This window comes from Plecotus auritus (assembly GCF_963455305.1).
Source record: "Plecotus auritus genome assembly, chromosome: 15".
NCBI classification, from domain to species: Eukaryota; Metazoa; Chordata; class Mammalia; order Chiroptera; family Vespertilionidae; genus Plecotus; species Plecotus auritus.
The window spans coordinates 17,385,846-17,404,176 of NC_137781.1; positions in this window are offsets into that span (position 1 = coordinate 17,385,846).

Sequence of the window (18,331 nt, forward strand, 5' to 3'; positions counted from 1 at the left end):
AACAAAAATATTTTAAACAAAGTATATACATATATGCATAGGCCAAGGACATAGACAATAATGTGGTGAGAGACTAGGAGCAGGGGAAGCAGGGTAGAGGGAGAAAAGGGTAGAGGAGGATGGCAGAAATTGGGAACATCTGTAATACAGTCAGCAATCCTATATAATGAAGAGCTACTACGCAAGTGGTCATCGCGCCCTTGCCCTGCGCCCTCACGCCCTCACACCGGTGTAGGGGGACCTGAGGCCAAGTGGGGGGACCTGAGGCTGCGCCCCCGCTCAGAGAGTGTTGACGCGGGACCTGAGGCTGCGCCCTCCACCCTGGCACTGGGGCCGTATGACGTGAAGCCTGGCCAGGGGACCTGATGTCGAGTCCCCCACCCCAGTGCTGGGTCTGAGGGACCTGAGGCCATACCCCTGCCCTATGGTGCTTAATGGGAGTTGGCCGGCTGGATCTTGGTCTCATGCAATTTTGAGGTGCACACGGGTGGGCAGGCATTTGACTCTGGCTGGCCAGCCAATCTCCTCCAAGCCCTATCCCCACCTGGCCCCATCCCAGATCCACCCCGCCCCCACCCACCCACCCACCCCATTCAGGGCAGGGCTGGCCTACCCACAGCCCACAGCCCTTCCCTAGGCCTGCCCCACGCTCAATCAGCACCCCAACCCCAATCGGGGGCAGGGCCCATTAGCAAATTGCCCATGGCCCCTTTCCCCAGCCGGCCCGGCCCTGATCAGGCCCTGATCTGGCCCTGATCTGGACTTGGGCCAACCAACCTTCTGCCATCTCTTCCTTCTGACAGGCCCAGCCCTGATCCACCCTGATTGGGGCTGGACCGGTGGGACCCCACCATTGGACGAATTCATGCACTGGGCCTTTAGTAAAAAATAATAGTGTGCACAGCCGGTGGGGCTCAGTGGCTGGGCCTGTACCCATCAACCAACATATTGCTGGTTCGATTCCAGGTCAAGGCATATACCCAGGTTGTGGGCTCCATCCCAGTAAGGGGAATGCTGGAGGCAGCCTATCAATGATTCTCTCTCATCATTGATGTTTCTTCCTCTCCCTTTTTCTCTCAAAAATCAATAAAGACATTTGAAAAATGAACAGTATTAAGATTGATTTGACTCAACAACAACAAAGAGTTTGTGTGCCATCACGTTTTCTTCCCAGTCTTGTAAGCAAAATCATGCCTTGTTCTGTCTTTACACAATGTCCCAGGCATAACTTTTAGGGAACAGGAGCCTGTCTGCCTCAGCTTGGCCTATAGTGTTTGAGTTCTTGACTTCGTTCAGAAAAGATTTCATAACAGGAGTTCAGAGATTTTGAGGGAACATTTACTAAAGATGGGGATAATGAAAAACATCGAGGGCTTAGGATAGAACAAGGAACAGCAGAGAGACTGGGTGGGGCTCCTTGGGCTCTCTAGAAACACTGCTGTGAGCTCACTGGAGAATCAGAGAAAAGGGGGCTTGAGTTCAGGTTCAGGGGGTTAGCCCGGGATGAGCTGTCGCTGCTCATTGCTGACTCAGTTGCAGGTCCAGCAGGATCCCTTAAAAGCTTAGGAGAGTCTGAATGTTGTGGTTCAAAGGTTGAGCATTGACCTATGAACCTGGAGGTCACGGTTGCATTCCCAGTCCGGAATCATGCTCAGGTGGTGGGCTGGATCCCCGATGTGAGGCATGCAGGAGGCAGCCTATCAGTGATTCTCTCTCATCATTGATGTTTCTATCCCTCACTCCTCCCTTCCCCTCTGAAATCAATAAAAAATATTTTAATGTATATTTTAAATCAATTATACTTACATCAAAGTTTAAAAAATGATTAAAACTTGCCACTTCCCAATTATTGTACTATTTTATTATGAAAGTTCTTGAACATATTTATACCTACTATATCAATAAGGTGGAAATACAATATAATGATTTACTACTGAAATATCTCATCAGCCCATATTCAGTGCTGCCACTTTGGGAGTTTGAAAGTGACGATGATGAGAGTATTTACACCAGAAAATTGACAAATACTACAGACCTTGACTTCACTTAATATACTGTTGAATGCTTCAACTTAAACTGAATGGTGGAGAATGTTAGCAACGTAGGCTAACCTTATAAGTGTATCATGCAAGTGGGCTTTAAATTGTACATAGGATACAATTTTAGAGAAACAATTTTCCTTACAGTGTTCAAAACATAAAGTTCCAAAGGGCAAAGAGAGAAGTTGAGTCCTTGAGGAATGAGTGAGGTGAAAACAGATGTGTTAGGTGGTGAAATGACTTCCTATTGATTAAATCATGAATTCATTTTAAAAATTGGCAAAAGTTTCTGACCAGACTTTTCAGCAAAGGAGATAAAGACAGTGTAAATAAATGCATAAAGAAATGTGCACAATAAAAATTTCTTAGGGAAATGGAATTAAAACAAAACAAGTTAACAATACTGATTTTCAGGCCTACAATTTATATTACACATCGCATGTGCTCACAGGGATAATAAAAACTAGAATTTTCATTATTTTGGGTGTTTGAGAAGGCAAAGAAAGGACCATTTTAGATCACAGTTCTGCATATATTAAAAAGTAAAACACTCACCTATATGGCAATAGTTAGATAAGGAAAACATACATTTGTACAAAGAACTGAACCCAATATTCCCAGAAAATTTATTGATAATACCTCAAACCTGGAAATAACAACAAAAAAAAAAAACCAGACAGATCAATAGATTAAGTGGTTATTTACAGAACACAATACTAAACAGAAAAACAAAAAATTAACATTTCACATAAACATTAGTGTTGAACCTCAAATTAACTGTGTAGCATGAAAGAGTCCCATACTTGTTAAAGAATACACACATTATAGTGTTTATAATATTATGAAAAATATGAACTAACCTTGTAAAAAAAGGAAAATCAATGATTGCATTTAGAGCTGTGGAAGGCAGAAAGAGAGATTATAAAAGGGCAGGAGGTAAATATAGGGTGTGGTAAAGTACGTGTAGAGTTGTTGGTGGGAAAATTAGTACAATAGTTAGTAAATAATAACACAAGAATAATCTCTTCCCTGGCCATTGTACTTCAGTTGGTTGGGCACCATCCCTTGCCCTGAAAGCTCACTGGTTCCAGTCCAGGTCAGGCCACTTGCCCACCTGGATGCCCTGTAGGTGGCAGACAGGAGGCAGCAGTTCAATATTTCACATATCTCCATGTCTCACTCTCTCCCTTTCTTTCTAAAAGGTCAATAACTTTATTTTTAAAAAGAAAAAAGACTTATATAAAACTAGTGGCCTGGTGCACGAAATTCATGCACCGGGGTGGGGGGTGTCCCTCAGTCCGGCCTCCACCCTCTCCAATCTGGGACCCCTGTGGGATTGGGCCTAAACCGGCAGTCGGACAACCCCCTCACAATCCGGGACTGCTGGCTCCTAACCGCTCACCTGCCTGCCTGCTTGATCGCCCCTAACCACTCTGCCTGATGGCCTGCTTCCCCCAACTGCACCACTCTGTTGGCCTGCTCACCCCCAACTGGTCCCATCTGCCTGCCTGCTCGCCCCCAACTGCCCCCCTGCCAGCCCTCCCACCCCCTCACCCCCAGCTGCCCTCCCCTCCTGGCCTGCTCACCCCTAACCACCTCTGCCTCGGCCCCACCACCATGGCTTTGTCCGGAAGGACGTCTGGAAGGTCTCATGGTCTAATTAGCCCATTACCCTTTTATTAATGTAGATAGGATAGGACATACTGCCATAACTATAACATATCTACCAATATTACTCTATGAGAATAAGTACTTCATGCGATAGAAAGGCATCTAATACATTACATTGTATATGTTGTAAGTAGTAGGAAATACTGTATTCATAGCAATAATATACACCCTGTGACTTCCCTTCCTGAATTGGGAATGCTTCCCCAGTTCTTTGAACATTTCCTGGCCCCTAATATATATATTTTTGGTCATTCAGTGTAACTTTATTTACTGTTTATTGCACATGACTTGAGGTCTTTAATTTCTAACCACCAAAGATTCAAAGGACTATTTTTGCCATAAAGTTTAACATTAACATCAGTGAATTCATGTACTCATGTGTTTTTGTTGTAAACATCTGAATTATTCACATTGTCATAGATCCTGAACTCATAAGCGTGGACCATGCATAGGCTAGCAGCAAGCCAGGAAGCCACTCTGCAAGCAGATACTCTGCATGAGAAGAAAAGTCATAGCACAACATTGAATGTCCAACCTGAGTCACCTCACAATGTTATATATATTGACTTCTTAATTCATATAGTATCGGGAACTCAACTGCTTGGTTGGTGACGGGGTTGACCTGGTTTCAGGAGGACTATTCCTGAAATAATTAAGGAAGGGGGGGCTCAATCTTTCTTCTTGGTTGAACGTGCTTGATACTCCCCAGCACCTTTATCTTTCCTCTCGTCCTCAGCTTCTTGGGCATCTTCTTTTTCACCTTCACCTCCTTCTTCCTCCTTTGCATCCTCAAATTCTTCCTTGGCACCTTCCTCCTCTTCCTCTTTCCTCTTTCCTCTTCCTCAGCCTCCTCCTTCTCCTTCTCCTTCTCCTTCTCCTTCTCCTTCTCCTTCTCCTTCTCCTTCTCCTTCTCCTTCTCCTTCTCCTTCTCCTCCTCTTCAGCTTCTCCGTCAGAGGGGGGGGGGAGGGGTTCATCCTTAGCTTCCTCGGCTTTTGCAGCCTCAATGGTCTCCTCCAATTCGATCTGCTCCTCCTGGACGTGGCTGGTGTATTAAGAAGGGAAGGAGCGAGTGGACATCACATAGGAGCTGGTCTGTAAACCACCATAGGCAGATCGACCAAAGACCTGGGAACTCTGGGAGTAGCCGCTGGCTATGCTTCCCATGCTGGTGAAACTGAGCCGGGTCTCCTCACCTTCCAAGAGTTTCCTGTAAGCTGCAAGGTCAGTGTCCAAAGCCATCTTCACGTTGAAGAGGTCCTGGTATTCTTTTAAATGTCGTGCCATTTCACTCTTTGTAGTTCTCATTTTCTGATTTGTTGATTGTGTCCTGCATAGCACTAACTTCAGTGTTCTGTTTATCCTCCAGCTCTCGCAGCTGCTTTCCCAGCGCTTCGTTCATGCCCCAGCCTGCTTTGATCTCCAGGGTCTTGGCCTTGAGCAGGCAGCAGCTTTTGAACACCTTGTCCTTGGTGGAGTGCACCCCGTAGGTGTTCTTGGCATTGCTCTCGGTCAGCATGGTGAAGCGGCTCTTGTACCATTCTTCGGCATTCTGCATGTTCTTGGCAGCCAGCTTCTCGTACTGGGCGCAGATGTCCTTGAGTGTGGCAGAGAGGTGGGACTTGGAGAACATGTCCATCTCCACGGAGATCTGAGCGTACTGGATCTGCGCCTGCAGCTCGGTGGTCTTCTCTACGTGCACCTTCTTCAGAAAGGCGATTTTGTCCATCAGGCTGTCTATGCGCTTTCGAGCTCAGCGCCTGTGAGAGCCGCCTCGTCTGCACCTTTGCGCGCCTCCATCAGCCAGCCCTCCGCGTCCTCATGGTTCAGCACCTCTTCCTGGTAGCACGCCTGCAGGTTGCTCCCAGTCCCTTCCAAGCTCCGTTGCCTCCTAACTGCCCACTGCCTTCTCCTTGCCAGGGATGGGGCGTGGTGGGCAGGGGCACAGGCATCTAATTTTCATTAAAATGTTCAACCTGGGCCTGCTCCACCAGTGTCCGCAGGGGGCCTGGAGGCAGACACTGATCCGGGAGACGCTGGCCAGCCACGCCTGCCCCAGTCCCCGATCACAGCCTGGACCCTGCAGGTGGCATCTGGCACTGCCCACCCTGCCTGCGAATGCAAATTTACCCATTTTTGTAGGGTTAATTTGCATATCACTACTGATTGGCTGGTGGGCATCAAGGAGGTATGATCAATTAGCATGTTTCTCTTTTATTAGTGTAGATAAGAGAATAAACTCTGTGATTTGCACACCCAATTCTGTAAGCCTACTTTTGCTCCAGCCTGCACATGGGTGAGATATATGATTATTTCACATGTGACATTTTAAAAAATTCCTTTATTGATTAAGGTATTACATATGTGTCTTATCCCCCAGTACCCCCAAACCTCCATTCATGCCCTTACCCCCTGTTGTCTGTGTCCACTGATTAGGCTTATATGCCTGCATTTAAGTCCTTTGGTTGATCTCTCTCCCTTACCCACACCCTCCCCTACCTTCCCTGAGGTTTGACGTTCTGATCGATGTTTCTCTGTCTCTGGATCTGTTTTGTTCATCAGTTTATGTTGTTCATTATATTCCACAAATGAGTGCGATCACGTGATATTTATCTTTCTCTGCCTGGCTTATTTCACTTAGCATAATGCTCTCCAGCTCCATCCATGTTGTTGCAAATGGTAAGAACTCCTTCCTTTTTACTGCAGTGTAGTATTGCATTGTGTAGATGGACCACAGTTTTTTAATCCAGTCATCTGCTGATGGGCATTTAGGCCGTTACCAAATCTTAGCTATTGTAAATTGTGCTGCTATGAACATAGGGGTGCGTATATCCTTTCTGATTCGTGGTTCTAGTTTCTTGGGACGTATTCCTAGAAGTTGGATCACTGGGTAAATGGGAGTTCCATTTTCAGTTTTTTGAGGAAACTCCATACTGTTCTCCACAGTGGCTGCACCAGTCTGCATTCCCACCAGCAGTGCACCAGGGTTCCTTTTCCTCCACTTCCTCGTCAGCACTTGTCGTTTGTTAATTTGTTGATGACAGCCATTCTGACAGGTGTGAGATGGTACCTCATTGTTGTTTTGATTTGCATCTCTCGGATGATTAGTGACTTTGAGCATGTTTTCATATCACACGTGACATTTTTACAGCTTTATCCATATGTCCAAGCTCACCACAGAGTACACATTAGAAGAGTGCATTTTGTTGCATGTCGGTTATAAATAGATTTAATAAAACCTTAAAAAGAACTTCCAACTAAAGAACTAGAGATCCCTGTCTTGTTAGGAAATTAAAATCGCAACCATATATAGGTTCTACCATCTCTCTCCTAATTTCCTGGGAGGACCAGCCTTGCCACAGGAGCAGCAAATATCGGCAAGCAGTGAAGACTTTTGCCATCAGAATCCATAGGAATGCTGACTGGTTACAAAAAATACATCCTGGGACTGATTATAGGATCATCCTTCCTCAGCTCTGATGTCTAGCCAGTTGAGGAAACCTTGAGGTGAGGCCAGGGACTCCAATGAACTCTTGATTTTTTCTGTCAATGACTTCAGCCACAGAAAACAGACATGGAGGTCCTGACAATGTCTGTTAGCAAACATCACATAAGCCACAGACTTTGATCATTTTTGGGAAATGTTCAGAAGGGCACTTTTCCTCCAGTTTACTACAGTCTTTCCCACTCATTGTGAATACAGTGTTTCTGTCCTAATGGTGGTTCCATTTAAAACTCAGAGTCTTACAACAAATGACACCAGTGTATGAAATTTCATACTACCTGGCACATGGCTCTTTTGAAGTCTGTGGGGAGGAGTTTCTCAAAACATTGCTGAGAATTATGGAATACTTACTGTGAACAAAGAATCTATCGTATATAATAAAAGGGTAATATGCAAGTGACCCTAACTGTGGAACAACCAGGAACGACTGGTTGCTATGATGCACACTGACCACCGGGGGGTAGACACGCAGACAAGTAGGTTAGCTTGCTGCTGGGGTCTGGCCGATTTGGACTGGACAAGATGGTGCAGATTTGCCCCAATCTCCATCTAGGTTGAGAGACCCCACCTGTGCACAAATTCATGCACTGGGCCTCTAGTATAATTCATATTGTTCACACAAACTCAATAAAGGACTCCTATTCTTTTTCACCATTGATCTCACCAATCACAGAGGCACCAGGCTACAAATTAGAACCACAAAGTCATGCAGACTTTCTTTCAAGGCCTTGTTCAGCAATGCAAAATAAGCCAATATTGGACAAAGAGTGATTTTCTGCCATTATTATGTGCCTTCTAAATCACAGAAAGTTTGGGACCCCACAAATGCTGAGTCATATTCATTTACTATCTTAAAGGAAGCATTAAGAATTAAGGTGCTGCCCTGCTCAGGGGGCTCGGTGCTTTGGAGCATCCTCCAGTTAAGCTCACCCCCAAAAATTGATGGCCTGTTTGATTCATGGTAAGGGCACTTAACTAACAGGTTTCAAATTTGATCCTTTTCAGAAAGCAAAGAGGAGGCAATTGAACCATGTTTCATGTTTTATGGATGCTTCTTCTTCCCCCCACCCCCACCTCTCTTTCTCTCCCTTCCTCTCTCTCTCTAAAATTAATAAACAATTCCCTCGGACAGAATTAAAAAAATTAAGGTGTTGATGTTTCAAGTACATATGGTTAAATAAAAGCTATCTCTCTAGAACAGTTATCAGAGTCATCTGAGCTCTGTGGAAGTCTGTCCCCTTTCATGTAAGAGGCTAGAAGAATCAATATGGATTTCAGAAAAACCCCACACTATTAGTGTCATAGTCATGATCCCCACCTTGTTTTTAATTAAGCCCTTAAATCTGATGGTTTCTGATTAAAGTCATGTCTTTGTGTTTTTAAATTAGGTTAGTCCTTGAGTGATAAAAATTAACTTTCCCACCGGAGAAGCTGTTTCTGAGAGATTCTTACAAAATTTTAGACACTGAAGTGAGCAGAGCCCATGGTGAGCTGGCAACTGCTTTCCCCAGTGAAACCCATGTGTTAATGTCTATAAATACAGACAGTGACACAGGAGGCATGAGTCAGCCAACTTGCAGTCTTTCTTAAAGCAGAGAATCCTCTGGAGATCAAATGGTGGATGGTGTTGGGATTCCAAAGATGATTTCCTGAGACAGACATATTGTAAATGTCTAAGGCTCCTCAGGATCTCACATATTATTTCATCTATTGCATATCCTGCCCCATTACTATGTCCTCAGCCAGTTTTTTTTAACTTCTATGGAAGCTTACAATCATAACTGTCTCCTTGTACATTTCTGTGTTTATCATTTTCCTCTGGAGAACTACGCTTGTGGTGAGTAAACTAAAGCACCTTATAGATGCACTTTTACTCATAAATAAGCAAACATGTTTAAGCCCCTGAATTCTTTATGTGCATTCAGGACTGTAAATTTCCAGATGGCCATGATTTTTCTGAAGGCGATGCCCATCAGCCCTTCTGAAGGCAGCCTGGGGCTGGAGGCAAACTGTGAGGCCTCCTGAGGAAAAGGTCAGATACTGCCACAGCACTCACATGCCAGCCAGGACCCCCTTTCTAATTGTAGTTGTCCAAAGCAGCCACACTGACCTCCCCTCACCTCCCAAATTGGGGAGGGGAGGCATGCTCACAGCAGGCCTTCCAACTGGACTCTGCCACACCTTTCCAGATTGTCTCAGGGAGGCCCCCCTGACCACCATTGGCTTCACCTTCTGGCGTCATTATCTGGGGGCTCTGATAAGGGCCGGCGGAACTTGGTTTCAGGCATGTATGAAAACATAAACAGGGTATACTGTGTTTATTAAATGTCCATTTTATATCAATTCTACTTGAATCAAACGTTAAGAAAGCTTTAAACTTGATGCATCCCAATAATTTTACTGTTTTATTATGAAAGTTCTTGAGCATATTTGGTACTGCTGTATTGGATGTTGGAAATAAAATATAATGATGTGCTACTGAAATATCATGTCCATGTTCAGTGCCATCATTTTTCCAGTTTGAATGTCAGGACAATGGGAGTATTTACCCCAGGGATATTAACAAGGATTACAAATGTAGACTTCACTTGCTTAGACTTAATAAGTTTGGTGGAGAATGTTAACAGTGCAGATTAAATCTGTAAGTGTATGGTACAAATGTGTTTAAATTCTCCATGGGTTAAAAACTGAGAAAAATAATTTCCATTGCAATATTTAAAACCTCTGGTTCCATATAGCAAAGAAATCATTGCAGTCACTGAGAAATGAGTGAACTTCAGACATGTCTTACATTGTACACTGTCCTCCTATTGGTTAAATTAATAAATGCATTTTATTTGTTAAAATACTTTATTGTTGAAAGCATTGCATATATCCCCTTTTTTCCTCTCCAGCTCACCTCTAGCTCCAGACCAGGCCTTCACTCCCCTATTGTCTGTGTTCAATAGTTATGCTTATACTAGAGGCCTGGTGTATGAAATTCATGCATTGTGGTGGGGGTGTCCCTCAGCACAGCCTGCACCCTCTCCAATCTGAAATGCCTCTCACTATTCAGGACTGCTGGCTCCCAACTGCTTGCCTGTCAACCTGCCTGATTGCCCCTAACAGCTTCTGCCTGCCAGCCTGATCACCCCCTAACCACTCCCCTGCCAGCCTGATCGACGCCTAACTGCTCCCCTGCTGGCCTGGTTCCCCCCAACTGCCCTCCCCTGCAGGCCTGGTCGCCCCCAACTGCCCTCCACTGCAGGCCTGGTCACCCGTAACTGCCCTCCCCTGCAGGCCTGGTCGCCCCCAACTGCCCTCTACTGCTGGCCTGGTCGCCCCCAACTGCCCTCCCCTGCAGGCCTGGTCGCCCGTAACTGTCCTCCCTTGCTGGCCTAGTCACCCATAACTGCCCTCCCTTGCTGGCCTGGTCACCCCCAAGAGCCCTCTCCCACAGGCCTGGTCGTCCCCAACTCCCTCCCTACTGCCCTCCCATGTTGGTGTTTGATCACCCACAACTGCCCTCCCCTGCTGGCCCTCTTATGGCAACCATCTTGTGTCCACATGGGGCAGCCATCTTCGCCACATGGGGGTGGCCGTCTTGTGTGTTGGAGTGATGGTCAATTTGCATATTACCTCTTTATTATATAGGATGCCTACAAGTTTGTTGGTTGATCTCTTACCCCTCCAAACCCCAGCCACCCTCTCCTACCTTCACTCTGAGGTTTGAAGGTCTGTTTGATGCTTCTATGTCTCCTGATCTATTTTTATTCATCAGTTTATGTTGTTCATTACATTCCACACCTGAGTGAGATCATGTGATACTTATCTTTCTCTGACTGGCTTATTTTTCCTAGCATAATGCTTTCAAGTTAATACATTCATTTAAAAAATTGGTAAAAGATTCTGAGCAGACATTTTAACAAATGTGATAAAGATAATAAATAAATGTGTGAAAATAATGCTCACCATAAAAAAATCTTAAGTAAATATAATTAAAAAGAAAGGGAGTTAATAGTATACTCATTTATGGTGTTAGTATTTAAAAAGATTAACCATTGGATGTACTGTCGGGTTTGCAGAAAAAGTGGAATTTTATTACTGTGGGTGGGTGGGAGGGCGGAGAGCATGACCATTTTAGATCACAGTCCCACATATCTTACAATGTAACACATTCACCTACACAACATTATGATCAGGAAAACATATATTTATATAGAGAAGTGAACGCAAATATTCCCAGCACATTTATTTATAATATCCCAACCCTGGAAATGACCAAAACCATAGACAGATCAATAGTTAAAGTGGTAATTCACAGGTCATACTACTACTCACCAATAAAAAATTAACTATTCCCATAAGTGTTTGTGTTGAATCTCAGAATAATTGTGCAGCATGACGGAAACCAATATTTGTTAAAGAGCACACACATTAGAGTGCCTATAAAATTATAAAAAAAAATGAATTCATGTGTTGTAATGGAAAGAAAATCAATGCCTGCAAGGAGGATTGGGGAAGGCACAGGGAGAGAGAGGGGGAAGTGGGGGGAGAGAGAGAGAGAGAGAGAGAGAGAGAGAGAGAGAGAGAGAGAGAGATTATAAAAGGGCAGGAGGTAAATATAGGGTGTGCCAAAAGAAGGTTTAGTGTTTTTGGTATGGAAATTAATACAATAATCAAAAAATAATAATAAAAGAATGTATTCTTCCCTGGTCAGTGTTTCTCAGTCGGTTGGGCATCATCCCCCACACTTAAAGGTCACTAGATCAGGTCAGGGCACATGTCCTCCTCAAACCCCAGTAGGGGAACGCAGGAGGCAGCTGATTAATATATGTGTTTCATATAGATGTTTCTCTCTTATTCACCCTCCCTTCCATTTCCTAGAAGAAACAATGAAAGTAATGTTTAAAATATTTTCAAAAAGAATAAACTCTGTGTTTTGGTTGCTCAAAACTGTAAATCTATTTTTGCTCCACCATGTGTGTTGGAGACAGATAAGTTTGTTTCATGTGTGATGGTTTCACAGATTTATAAAAAGCTCACAGATTTATATGTACATCAAAGCTCACCAAATAGTACACATTAGAAAGTGCAATTTATTGCAAGTCAGTTCTCATTTCCTTGAAGGAACAGCTTGCCTTAAGGAAATATTGGCAAGCAGTGTAGACTATTGCCATCAGAACCAACAGGAGTGCTTACTGGTTACAAAATACACATCCTGGGAGAGGGTTATCCTTTCTCTACCTTTCAGTTCTTGCCTGTTGAGCATCAGCCTTCAGGTGAGCAACCTAGAGGGACCAGCACAATCCATAAAACCATTAGGTTATATTCTCTGCCAATGTATAGCAGGATGTTCTCGCAACTGAAAACATGGCACCATTTCCTGGAGAATCCATGCTACCTCTGGGACTGTCTTTGTGTGTGTGTGTGTGTGTGTGTGTGTGTGAAGCTTTATTTTTAATAAAGTAAAAATGGAAAAATTACCCCCAAAATGCAAAAACAGGGACTCAAACAATACCAACACTTCAGGGGTGTGAGTGTGCTGGCCAGAGGCAGGACTTCGCAAAGGTGAACGGGGTTTGGGCACAAAGCAACATGGGGGTTCCCTTGAATACAGCAGTAGGTGAAGTTGCAGTGAGCCAGGTGCCTGGAGGATGGGAAGAGCAGGCTGGAGAGACCTCTGGATGGAGACAGAAGAGCCCTGGCCAGCTCTTCTCAGAGGGTTCAAAATTACAGAACCCAACTCTTTTCCAGGTACTTGTCTGGGGATTCTCTCTACCAACTCCTGGGAAAGACAGAGCTTGTCCAAGCTGCACTGGGACCATCCCAGGAACAGGCAAGAGAGCATAAGCAGCAGTGGGGTGTGCAGGTAGAGGCTCCTTGTCAGGGTAGCATCACAGGAGGATATTTTCCCATTGATTTTTATTCAGAGTGGAAGAATGGGATGGGGGTGGGAGGGAGAGAGACAGAGAGAGAGAGAGAGAGAGAGACAGAGAGAGAGAGAGAGAGAGAGATAGAGGAACATGGAAGTAAGAGACACACATCAACTGGATTCCACCTGCGTGAGCCCCCGATAGTTTCCATGTATTAAACCTTGGACCCCTGTACTTGCCCTTGACTAAGAATATAATTCTCCACCCTTCATGTGTGTAGGCTGATACTCTTACCATTGAGCAACACTGGCAGGCCATGGTGTACGTTTACCCAATAAGGAACAAAGAGGACCATTTTGTTCCCTTAGATTGATAAATATCTACAACTTTTAGTGGCTAAACCTCAAGACACTTGCATCCCAGGAGAGGACCATGAGTCTCAGCAGCTTGCAACAGATCGTGCTGGGCAGATAGGAAATCAGCCTCTGCAGTGATAGCTCCTCTCCCGCCCTGGGCAGGTCAATGGCCGGAGAACTTCATTACCGTGGACGAGGTTGGCCCTGCCTGGGCCACAAGTTTTCTTGAAGGACATGCTGACTCCCAGTTCATGGCTACCCTGGTAACTTATGTTCCATCTCCCACTCACCATGGCCCCAAAGATCAGAGCGGCCACCAGCCTGAACTGGGACTAGAGCGGGCCTTAGAGCCACACACATGGCCCAGCACCACTTCTCCCTGGCAACCGCCCTGGGCTATTCCTGCCCACACCCACCTGCCCAGCTGCCCACCTGCCCAGCTGCCACTGCTGCTCCCAGCCTTCACACCTGAGAGGAATGTGAGCTCCACAACCACCTGAATATGAAACAGCCCAGTCTCACCCCCTGGCTGAAGGTGCAGAGACCACAAGGGGCATGTCAATCCCCAGATCTACTACTAGCCCCTTAGGTTTTGGTCTCAGGGAGCACAGATGTCATCATCCCCTGTGGGTAACTGTGCCGCTCAGGTTGGGTTCCTCACCATCCACCCTGACAGCAGCAGCACCTCCCATACTGTTCTCTGGGTCATTGCATGCTTGACCCTCATGAGGACCCTGGCTGCGGGTCACCATGGGGTCCCTGAGCTATGCTGGTGTTCATATGAGTGTGGACTGACTGGATGAATAAAACGTGTATATTGATTTTAGAGAGAGGAAAAATAGAGAGAAAGAAACTTTAATTTGTTGTTCCTTTAATTTTATACAGTAGATTAGATTGGGCCTTCCTGGGTCAGAAATGTTCTTGCATGTGCCCTGACTGGAGATGGAACCTGCAATCTTGGCGTTATTGAGATGATGCTCTGACCAACTGAGCTATCTGGGCATGGCCAGACATATCTGGGATTTTACGTTAAGTAACCCACTAATGTACCTACGGGTAAATAGATACAAGAACAAACATCATGGTAGATAATGATGGAAGGCTGGAATAGGATTCATGGAGTTTCATGGGTGTTTTCCTCATATGGATATATTTTAAATAAGCTATTGCAAAAGCAGAATGTGTCCATGCATCAGATATTTTATATGCCAAGAAAGAAGCACTGAGGAGGGCAGGAGGAGCTGGGTTTCAGGAATGCAAGCATGAATGGAAAGATCAAGAGGGCATGTTTAAAAAATGTACATTTTAGCCCTCCCTGGTTCGGCTCAGTGGGTAGAGTGTCGGCCCTAGGACTGAAGGGTTGCGGGTTGACTCCGGTCAAGTGTATGTACCTCCATTACAGAGTTCCTCACAGGCACTGGTTAGGGTGCGTACAGGAGGCAACGAGGTGATGTGTCAACCTGAGGTGGTTTAAACCTCTATCTCATAGTAAGGAAATCCAGGCTCAGAGACTCCATGTAGATGCCTGATTGTAGAGTAAATAAAAGGCAGGACTAGAAGTCAAAACCATGTGTCTATAACTACAGAGGTCTGGCCTCTAATGTTAGGCTGACATTAACATCAATGCTCCTAGAGAGTAGAGGTGGTACTTCATAACCATTAGGATTGGCTAGATGTTACACCCCTAAAGCTGTAGTGGCTTAGCGTAAAAAAGGTATTTTTCTTGTTCATACCACATGTCCACCCTGGTTCTCCTGGGACTGGAATAAAGGAGGAGCCACCAGGTAGGTACCTGTTGGCATTATCAGAGATGGACAGAGAAGGTGGCCAGTCTCAGTGGATTGAGTCTTCTGCTAGTGGTGACAGGCTTCACTCCCACCACATTTCATTGGTCAAAGCACATCACAGAGCTGCAGCCAACCTCCAGGGGTCAGCAGCAGAACCTATATACTTGATGGGCCTCATTAGGGCGACCATATGGTGCCAACCTCTTTTGGGCTGTGCAAGGGCAAAGGAGAGGAGTGAGTATTGGTAGGAAATGACAGTGGTGACCAGTCAGGATGGTTCGCTCTCTCCTCATCGAGATGGATTTTCAAGATTCAAAGGAATGAACTTCTCAAAAAGGAGTTTGGGAAGATGTCATGGGCAGCAAATTCAAACCAATTCTGAGTGTGAGTTTGGGTAAATCCTGGGCTGCCTGGCTTCCCCTACTATGGTCAAGGTGAATACCCAAATGTTAAGGATGTTTACTGGGAAGGGTACAGGACTGCAAGCATTCCAGCATCCCTGTTCTTTTCCATTAACATCAGTCAGTACCTGCTTCCAAGTCTCCTTATCTTTTCATTGCCCTGGTGAGTGCTCCCAGTGAGGATGATGGTGAAAAATGCTGACATTAACATCAATGGTGATCCTGTGCTTTCCATTTGTTCTGTGTATGAACTTGTGATACCGGGTCCCTGGATAGTTCTCCACACTGGTCCTAATTCTCCCTCCTGGCCCCAGTGTTGGGTTAGCCATGCACACCCAGTAGATGACCAGAGGCCATAAGTCCAGGAGTGATGCTCCAGGGAGCCCCTGGTACCTTCCTGTATTAGTTGTAAGCCTAGCTTTGACATGGCAAGGGACACCCCTCTTCTGGGATGTTCAGTTCATTACCAGTGGGGACTTCGGAGACAAGAAGTCTTCCCCCTCAGCTTTTCCCCACATGTATCCATCCTCATATTCCTTCACAAGGATCCTGGATTCTCCAACTCCTTCACAAAGACTGCTGTCCTTCTGAAATGTTCCCAATCCACACTCTATATCTCCTGTCTGTCATCAGAGTTTTCCCCAATTCCCCACCTTCCCACAGCCTGGGATTCTCTGAACGGACCCTATGCTTAATCCATCCTTGAGATTTGAGATGGGACCTCCATAGGGACACCAGATGCCTGGAAGAGAAGAAGGGGCTCACCTGGGGGTGGGGAAGAGGAACATATTGATATAGAGGAAGGTGCCACTACAACGCCTCTCCAGAGATTGCCTATGCACTTGCCCATGATGGGGGTGCACAGACTCAGAGAGAAACATACAGAGAATATGAGCACAGAAACGCGCAGGTACAGAACACTCCCAGCCTCTGCTGGGCACTCAGGTGCTGGGCTTATGTCCAGGTTTACACAGACCCACACTGTAGACATGGGCAATACCCTGAGGACAACACACACACACACACACACACACACACACACACACACACACACAGAGAGAGAGAGAGAGAGAGAGAGAGAGAGAGAGAGAGAGAGAGAAACAATTGGGGCAACCCAGATGGTGCCACAGGACACACACAATGGACTTCCCCCATAGTATATTGTCCCTCGGAGTCCAGGTTCCATCACCTCACTTCAGGTGCAAGGGTCTGCTCTGCACAGGCCAAACTTATGGAGCGGGGAGGCCACCTGTAATGCATCCCCCCAATGTCAATGTGGTATCATGTTGAGACCAAGCCTCTCTGAAAACAAGAGGCGTGCAAGAAAAATTAATAGGAGGTTCCAGTGTCCCCAGGCCCAAGGACTAGAACAGATGGAAACAGTCCCAGGACATCGCAATTTCACGTCATAAGATCAGTCAGGTTGGCAAAGTGGTTAGGGCAATCAGGCAGGCAGGCAGGCAAGGAGTTAGGGGCATCAGGCAGGCAGGCAGAGTGGTTAGGGGCGATCACACAGGCAGGTGATCGGTTAGGAGACATCCGTCCCGGATTGCAGTAGGGCTGCACAACTGCCAGTTTAGGCCCAATCAGGCCTTACTAAGAGTCAGACATCCTCAGAGGGGTCCCAGATTGTAAGTGAGTGCAAGCTGGGCTGAGAGACACCCTCCCCCCCATGCCTCCTACCCCTGTGCATGGATTTCATGAACTGGGCCTCTAGTAAAATACAATTATTTGCTACTGAAATATCATCATATCCTTGTTCAGTGCCATCATTTTGGCAGTTTGAAACTAACCACAATGAGGGTATTTACATGAGGGAATTTAACAAAGATTATGAACTTAGACTTCACTGAACATGTTATTGAATGCTTAGACTTATAAAAGAGTGGTATAGAACGTTAACCATGCATACAAAACTTGTAAGTATAAGGTACATGTAGGTTTAAATTGTACATAGGTTAAAAATTGAGAAAATCAGTTTTCCTTACAGTATTCAAAACCTACTATAGTTCCACATAGCAAAGAAGTCAATTCATTATAGAGGAATAAATGAAATTCAAATATATATCTCAGATTGTGAACTGTCCTCATATTGGTTAAAATAATAAATTATTTTAAAAATAGGCAACAATTCTGAGCCAAAGGAGATAAAGACAATGTAAATACATGTATGAAAAAATGTTCACCATAAAAAATTCTTAGGGAATATAAGTAAAACGAAAGCAATTTCACATATAGGCAATTCCAGCCTCATATTTAAAAAGATTAATGCCCAAATGTGATGGCAGGATTGAACAAAATTGGAATTTTTATATACTGTGCCTAGGTGGGAAGTTAAAGTGCATAAATGTGAAAAATTAACCAAGACTGCAAATGTTTGATTAGTAAAAGATCTATCTATAAAAATATCTGAATGCAAATATTCCAAACAGATTTATTTATAATACCCCAAATCTGGAAATAACCAATTTTATGCAGATCAATACATGAAGTTGTTATCCACAGAATACCATACTACTCAGCGATAAAATAAATTCAATATTCACATAAGCATTTGTATTAATCTCAAAATAAGCATGTAACATTAAGGAAACCAGTACAGTATTTGTTAAAAAGTACACACCTTATAGTCCATATAAAAATATGAAAAAATGTGAAATAATCAGATGTAAAGGATATAAAATTAATGATTGCATGGAACACTGGGAAAGTCAGAAAG